A 7,622-nucleotide genomic window follows, 5' to 3' on the forward strand; every position below is an offset into this window, starting at 1 on the left:
TGAGAATCTTCTCCTTCAGCAGACACTAAATGAACTCATAGGATTTAGCCCTTGATGATGCCACAGTATTAAGAACTTTGCCCTTATTAATGGCATGTACCATTACCAGAAACCCTCCATCAATTGTGTTGACGGGTCTAGTTCAAATGTGAATGGATTTGTATCCTCTCACAGCAGACCTGCATGACCTATCTATTTCCTTAATCATTATCTCTTCTGCATGGCAATTATTACTGAAAAATGACTGTACAAGCATGAAGTTTACTCTCCTATACAACATCTGCATGTCTGAGGTTTGGTTAACTTTCATTGAGTGATAGAGGACTCTATAAGTAAAAATTTTATTCCTAAACCAGGTCAGAACCAAGGCAATAGGGAGCAGAGCTGGCCTTAACATGAGGCGAATTGAGGCGGCTGCCTCAGGTGCCAGACTGTGTGTGTGGGGGGGGAGCGCCACAAGGACCCAGAGTGTAGAAAATTGTGTCTGCTTCTGGTGCATATGTATTCTCTCTGCAGTCCCATGAGAGGAGTAGAACAGGAAGAAGGCAGACCTTTCAAAGTTTCGGCCCAAGCGAGGAGGTGTGGGGGCGTCATTTGAGCTCCCCGCCTCAGGTGCCAAAATGTTGTGGTCCGGCCCTGGTAGGGAAGTAAATTTGATTAGCTATGTCTGACCAAATAAATGCCCACTGTTGCATTTAAAAAGCTGCTGTACAAACCCAAATGGAGGTCCAATGGTGATATATTGAAGGTTTTGTTGAACTCACTCAGGAAAGGTTCTGGTGAAACAGAGCAAAAATAAGCTCTTTATCATACAGAAAACTCAGTATTAGTTTTTCCTGAGATCTCATGATTGCCAAGTCAGTCAATCCCAAATCATTGCAAAAGTTGACAGTCCTAGGTCTTACTAATTAAAACACCTCAACATGTTGCAAGTTCTTACAGTGCCTTCACCTATCTGTGTGGCCTGCATCCTGACAGAAGCCATCCTTTTACAACAGCTGTGCCCCTTCAAAACAGATAGGATATGTGTTGGGTCTGCAAAGCACAGAACATGCCTCAGCTAAAATATTGACCTTCACAGATCTCCTTGTAAGTTACAGTTCAACACCTCTCTCGCTTTCCATTTGGAGAGAGATGAAGCCCATCTCTACATGCAGTTACAGCCTTGGTCAAATGAGCAACTGCCACTCAATATTTGCTGCCTTGTATCTGCCAGTTGGGATTTTCTAACTCACCTCTAGGATCATGAAATTGGCTTTGCATATAAAATTTTAAATTTAGAAATAAAATGCATCAAAGACTCAGGTAATTGCAAGAGCAGTCCCTAACCTTCTTATCCAAAATGTCACTAATCTTAAAATCCATATGGCAAAAATTGTTTTTGCAGTTTATGTTATTTAACTAATTCTTGTAAATCCTAATAAAAATGTAACATAATACTGCTTAGAAATTTTTAGGAAAATGGAGGCCCCAAGAGCATGGAACCAGTTCTCCAGTAAGTACCAATTTTATTTTTGTTTTATACTTCTGAGTGTTATGGTCAGATATCATTGCTGCTGTCCATGATTCCTAAAAAGGTACATCACATTGCTAACACATTGACTGGGGGAGGAAAAAGAAACTCAAATAAAAAATGTACTCTAGTTGCTAATTGCTAGTTAACTATATTTGGTTAGTTGTAGTAATAATCTGTAATAATTGTGACAAACTAAGAATGTTACAGAGGTAAGTGTTATCATTAAGATAACCTGCCAAGTTCTAAATAGAGCTGCTTCAAAAAGAGGGAGAAACTTTTCAAAATGTGTTTATAGTGTTGTTTCTGTTTTTGTCTAAATGTTATGATATGCTGAAAATAAAAACGAATTTAAGCACAGTTGTATGATGCATCTGATATCTGAAATCATGTGGAAATACACTGCACACACTGAAAGAAATAAACACTAGTTTTATGCTACATTTCTCGCTATTTACAATGGAAACAAATGCCACTGACATCCCAAACAGGATACCTTTGGTCTCACACTGCAAAGCTATATTTATAAAATTACCCTGCTACCATGTCCCTGTTTAGAAATGGAACCTTAAGATTTTGATTAATGGTTTACAAGGGATGGACTATTTATTTTATTTTCTTAGACCAGATCAGAAAGTTGCATTTCAGCTAACAGCAACCAAGGCAAGGGCACTTAAGGGTTTTCTATGAAACAAAAATGTACATATAACTTTCTCAATCCCTAATATGCCTATCCAATAACTCTAACTTCAACTACACCAACTTTTTCAGAGTGCCTCATAAAATTGTCCCTTCAACTCATCGCATGGTTTAGAGTTATAATAGAAATAGAAGCATTACAGAAAAATTACCTTGTCTCATTTTTTCCTTACAAGAAGGAAGGTTCACTTAACTGAACAAGTATTAAAGTAATTGGTTTTTCTATGTACCAAACCATCCTTCCTCGGAAATGAATTGAAACCAATTTAAATGAACAATATGGAAGTGATCAAATAATATCTTTTAGAGATTGCTCTTTTTATTCATGGATCTGAAAGCACTTTATAAATGAGGTCAGTATCATTATTCCTATTTTAAAGATGAGGAAATTGAAGCACAGAGAGTGACTTGTTCACTCAACAAACCAGTGGCAGAGCAGGGCACAGAATCTAAGCATCTTAGGTCCCAGGCCAGTGCTCTGTCCCCTTGACCTCTAAACAAGATGAAGAATAAATCTCCAATACACCAAAAGGTAGGTAATAACTCCTGTTAAATATTTTGGCAACATTAAATGGTTATTCATAAATATTAGCTTCTTGTCTGACAATCTCAACAGCAGAATCAGACATTTTGAAATGAGAGTGCTGCTTGAGCCACAAACACGAATATAGCCAAAGCTCCAGGAACTTTTGAAAGTACTTCGTGTGGGGACTATTAAGTCAGAATTTGCTAGCAGACATTGGCAAAAGCATAGCTTTGTCTGTAGTCCTACTAAAGAACAATTGTCCGATCAGCTATCCATTGGTGAATGGGGATCACAATAGCTGATTCTGTACAAAAAAATTTCATGCAATCTGGAAACTAGGTTATATCAAATTGTACCTCCAGTTGTGAAGAAATAATAAAGCACCCTCTTAATTGCTTCTAGTCTCATGAACAGCTACTTATCAGCAAAAAAACTGACGCTGAAGCGCATTTAGGACAAAAAAAACACCCAAAAAACCCCAACCCTCCTATGGATCCGAGACATTTTTACACTTACAAATGCAACTGAAGCCTGGGTTGAACAAAGGGAGAATGAAACCATTTTCACGGACTTTCTGGGCTGCCAAGCCATATTCAGAGATAACATGATAAAAATGGTGGGAAATACACAGGAACATTTAAACTTCAACCCCAAATGTTATTTCTACTAGAACTAGGCAATGGACTAAGGGAGAACCATGTAATTCTGGATTCTGAATTGCAAAAGCCTCAGGAGAGGCCTGATGCAAAATTGCTGAACTTCCAAAAAGGTCTCACTATACAGCTGTTTTAGAGAAAAATGCTATGCTACAAAAGCAGATGATGCACTCTGGGAGTTCTTAGCTTCTTGAGAACCAGTGCCTCTTGACCTGCAAAAGAATCTTCAGTGGGCAAAGATGCCCAACCTGCTTTTTCAGGCGATAGGGCAGTGGTCACCAACCGGGTGATCGTAATCAATTGGTCAATCTCAGGGGCTTTCCCAGTCAATCATGGTCGGCACTTGGCAGACTCCCTGCCTGCCCCAACCCCATGCCACCGGCCCATTCCCAGAAGCAGCCGGCGTGGTCCCGTGTGTGTGCAGAGAGTGGGGGGCAGGAGTCTCTGGGTGTTGCTCTTGCCTACAAGCACTGCTTCCTGCAGCTCCCATTGGCTGGAAACAGGAAACTGTGGCCAATGAGAGCTGACGGGGATGGTGCTGGCAGAGAGGGGGCAAGCATGTGGAGTCACGTGCTTGGCAACTTGCATCCCTGGGGATATGGGCTTGTTGGCCCCTTCCAGGAGCGGTGTGTAGAGACTGCAGACAGACATGGCTATCCTGATCAGCCGGGCTGTGCTCCCAGGAGACACTGCGGCTGAAGGAGAGGAGCACGGTACCACCGCTCCCAGGAGCCAGCGCCCCACACCTGCAGTTCCTCTCAACCATGCGGCTGCACTGTCTCTAGCCCCGTCTCCTGTCCAGTTGTCCAGCCCTGTGTGGGGCTCTAGTGCGGGGCCATGGTAAACTGGCAGTGAGCCTCCCTCGACTTCACTGCACCACCAACCTGAAGCAGCCACCCTGTGGGAGCCCAGCCCACAGCCCCCTTCCAAAGCCAGCACCACCTCCTGTCTCCCTGCACCTCCTCCCAGAGCCAGCACTCATCCCCTCATGCACCCCAGCCCCCCCCCCATACCCAACCCTCTGCCCCAGCCCAGTAAAAGTGAATGTGGGGAGAAGCAAGTGATGGGGGAGCGGGTGGAGAGAGCAGGGTGGAGTTTGGGGAAGAGGCAAGGTAGATCTTGGAGATAAAAAGGTCATTGACCCCTGCTTATGGGCCACCATTTCCCACCTTAAAACAAGATTTGTCTGTGCCAACATGTTCCAATCCAGACTTCTCCCAGGGTGTGACCTGATGTCAATTTGCCCTGTCTTCACTTACAAACCTCCACTCCAATCAACATGTAGTTTACATTATGGGTAAGTTAGGCACATGAAGCCATAGCAGAAAAACCAGTAAGCTTGCCAGGTGTCCGGTTTTGAACCCGACAGTCCAGTATTTGAGCTTTCTGTTCGGGAAACAAATTGAGAAAATATCAATGAGAAAATAGAACTGTCTGGTATTTTCTAAATAAGATGTAATGTAGATTGTGATGTCATGTCAAGTGTGTCTGGTATTTTTGTTGAAACCAGCTGGAAACCTAGAAGTAAGTGAATAGACAAGACTGTTGGATGCATGTGGTTCCAGCCTCTTCAGACTACACTTGCCAAGGGACATGACTGGCGACACACACAGAGCGTCCAGTGAAGTTTTTGTTTTGGGGCTTTTACGTCAAAATATTAACAACACGAGGCATTTACAAAAAAAGAATCTTACATGCTGTTGCAATTCAAACAATGCCACACACTAACATCAATAGGCAGAAATAAAGTGTCTACCACAATTATCCTGTGTCCAAGTACAAGCAGTACTATGCCTAGCACTACTGGTGGGCTATTGTAAACTGGATGTCATTAAAGCAGGCCACACACTGCTTGCTTTATTTCTGTAGCGCCCCTGATACCACTTTCAGAGCCTGTATATTTCTATAGCATTCAGCCACACTGTCTTTATAACATAAACCTTTTGGTGCCAGAGTCCTGTTAATGATGCTCGTCACCTACTGTATAGTGCAACCGTGAGATGCAAATGACAGAATACAAATAAACAGCATTGACAAGGAAGTGGGAATTTTCCCATCACTTTGGGCTCTCTCACAGAAAGATGGTGTAGGCAAAATGTTCCTAGTGCTATTTCAATAGAAGTGCATAGTCTTACATGCACATACCATTTAAGTAGCAGAACTTTTATATGTTGAAACTAATCAGTGGCACAGCCTGATTCATCTATTGGCCATTTATATGGCATATGATCATTGTATTACCCAAATATTTATTCTCACAAAATTCCTATAAGGTACAGATGGTGGGAGAATGTGCCCATTTTATGAACAGGGAGCTGAAGCAGCAAAAGAGTGATGTGTCCAGTGTCATATCGTGTTTGTGGAAGACAGGAATTAATCTCCTTAATGTCAGCTGAGTACCTGAAGCATAAGACAAGAGTTCCTGTCTTGCTCTGTTTATCAGGAATTTTATTTTAGATATGCCTGACTCTATGAGACCTGTACTGGAAGGTATCTAAAACCTGCATGCCATGTATGAATATGTATACAGCAAGACCCATTACACCCTTTCCATGTAGGACACACTGTGTAGCTGTTTACGGAACATGTTACAATTCATACAGAAGAATGCCAATCCTTCAATTCACCACATCCTTTCCAAATCGTTCTTTTCCTTGCTGGGGACCTCATTGGCAAAATGTTATTAGATGCAACTGACATTGAACTCACTAGTTTCAGTGGTTGTTGTGTTACAATAAAGTGGATGCAAATGAGCCCTTGCCTGGACTTGAGCCAGACCCCAGGGCCAAATCTCTAATTATTCTTTAGTTGGGTAACATGACGCTTGGCCTACTTGAGCAGAGAACTTAACTTCTGTGCCAGGGACTATAATGGAGCGAATAATTAAGGAATCCATCTGCAAACACCTGGCAGATAATAAGGTGATAGGTAACCACCAACATGGATTTGTAAAGAACAAATCATGTCAGACCAATCTGGTAGCTTTCTTTGATATGATAACGAGTATTGTTGATAAGGGAGAAGAGGTAAACCTAGACTTTAGTAAGGCATTTGATACAGTCTTGCATGACCATCTTATCAATAAACTAGGAAAATACAACCTAGATGGGGTTGCTATAAAGTGGGTGCATAACTGGCTGGATAACCATTCTCTCAGTGATGTTGGAAAGGCATAACAAGTGGGGCTTCATTTGGGGACCGGTTCTGTTCAATATCTTCATCAATGATTTAGATGATGGCATAGAGAGTACGCTTATTAAGTTTGCAGATGATACCAAACTGAGTGGGCTGGTGAGTGCTTTGGAGGATAGGGTCGTAATTCAAAATGATCTGAACAAATAGGAGAAATGGTCTGAAGTAAGCAGGATGAAGTTTAATAAGGACACAAGCAAACTATTCCTCTTAGGAAGGAACAATCAGTTTCATACATACAGAATGGGAAGCGACTCTCTAGGAAGGAGTACTACAGGGAGAGATCTAGGGGTCATAATGGACAACAAGCTAGATATGAATCAACGGTGAGACACTTGCAAAAAAAAAAAAGAATCTGGGATGCATTCACAGGAGTGCTGTGAGCAAGATATGAGAAGTCATTCTTCCTCACTATTAGGCCTCAACTGGAGTATCGTGTCCTGTTCTGGGCACCTCATTTCAAGAAAGTTGGAGAAACTGGAAAAGGTCCAGAGAAGAGCAACAAAAATGATTAAAGGTCTAGAAAACATGGGCTATGAGGGAAGACTGAAAGAATTGGGCTTGTCTGGTTTAGAAAAGAGAAGACTGAGAAGGGACATGACAGCAGTTTCAAGTACCTAAAAGGTTGTTACAAGGAGGAGGGAGAAAAATTGTTCTCTTTGGCCTTTGAGGATAGGACAAGAAGCAATGGGCTTAAACTACAGCAAGGGAGGTTTAGGTTGGACATTAGGAAAAAGTTCCTAACTGTCAGGGTGGTTAAACACTGGAATAAATTGCCCAGGGAGGTTGTGGAATCTCCATCTCTGTAGATATTAAAGAGCAGGTTAGATGGAAATCTATCAGGGATGATCCAGATGGTGCTTTTTCCAACCATAAGGGCAGGGACTGAACTTGATGATCTCTCAACACCCCTTCCAGTTATAGTATTCTATGATTCTAAGCAAGTAAATGAGCAAACAATCCTATATTCTAGCTATTAATTAATTTAAAACATAGAAAATAATTGTGCCATTGGGAATATAGATTGTAGCTTTTT

This window comes from Pelodiscus sinensis, chromosome Z, assembly GCF_052426305.1.
Source record: "Pelodiscus sinensis isolate ZL-2025 chromosome Z, ASM5242630v1, whole genome shotgun sequence".
NCBI classification, from domain to species: Eukaryota; Metazoa; Chordata; order Testudines; family Trionychidae; genus Pelodiscus; species Pelodiscus sinensis.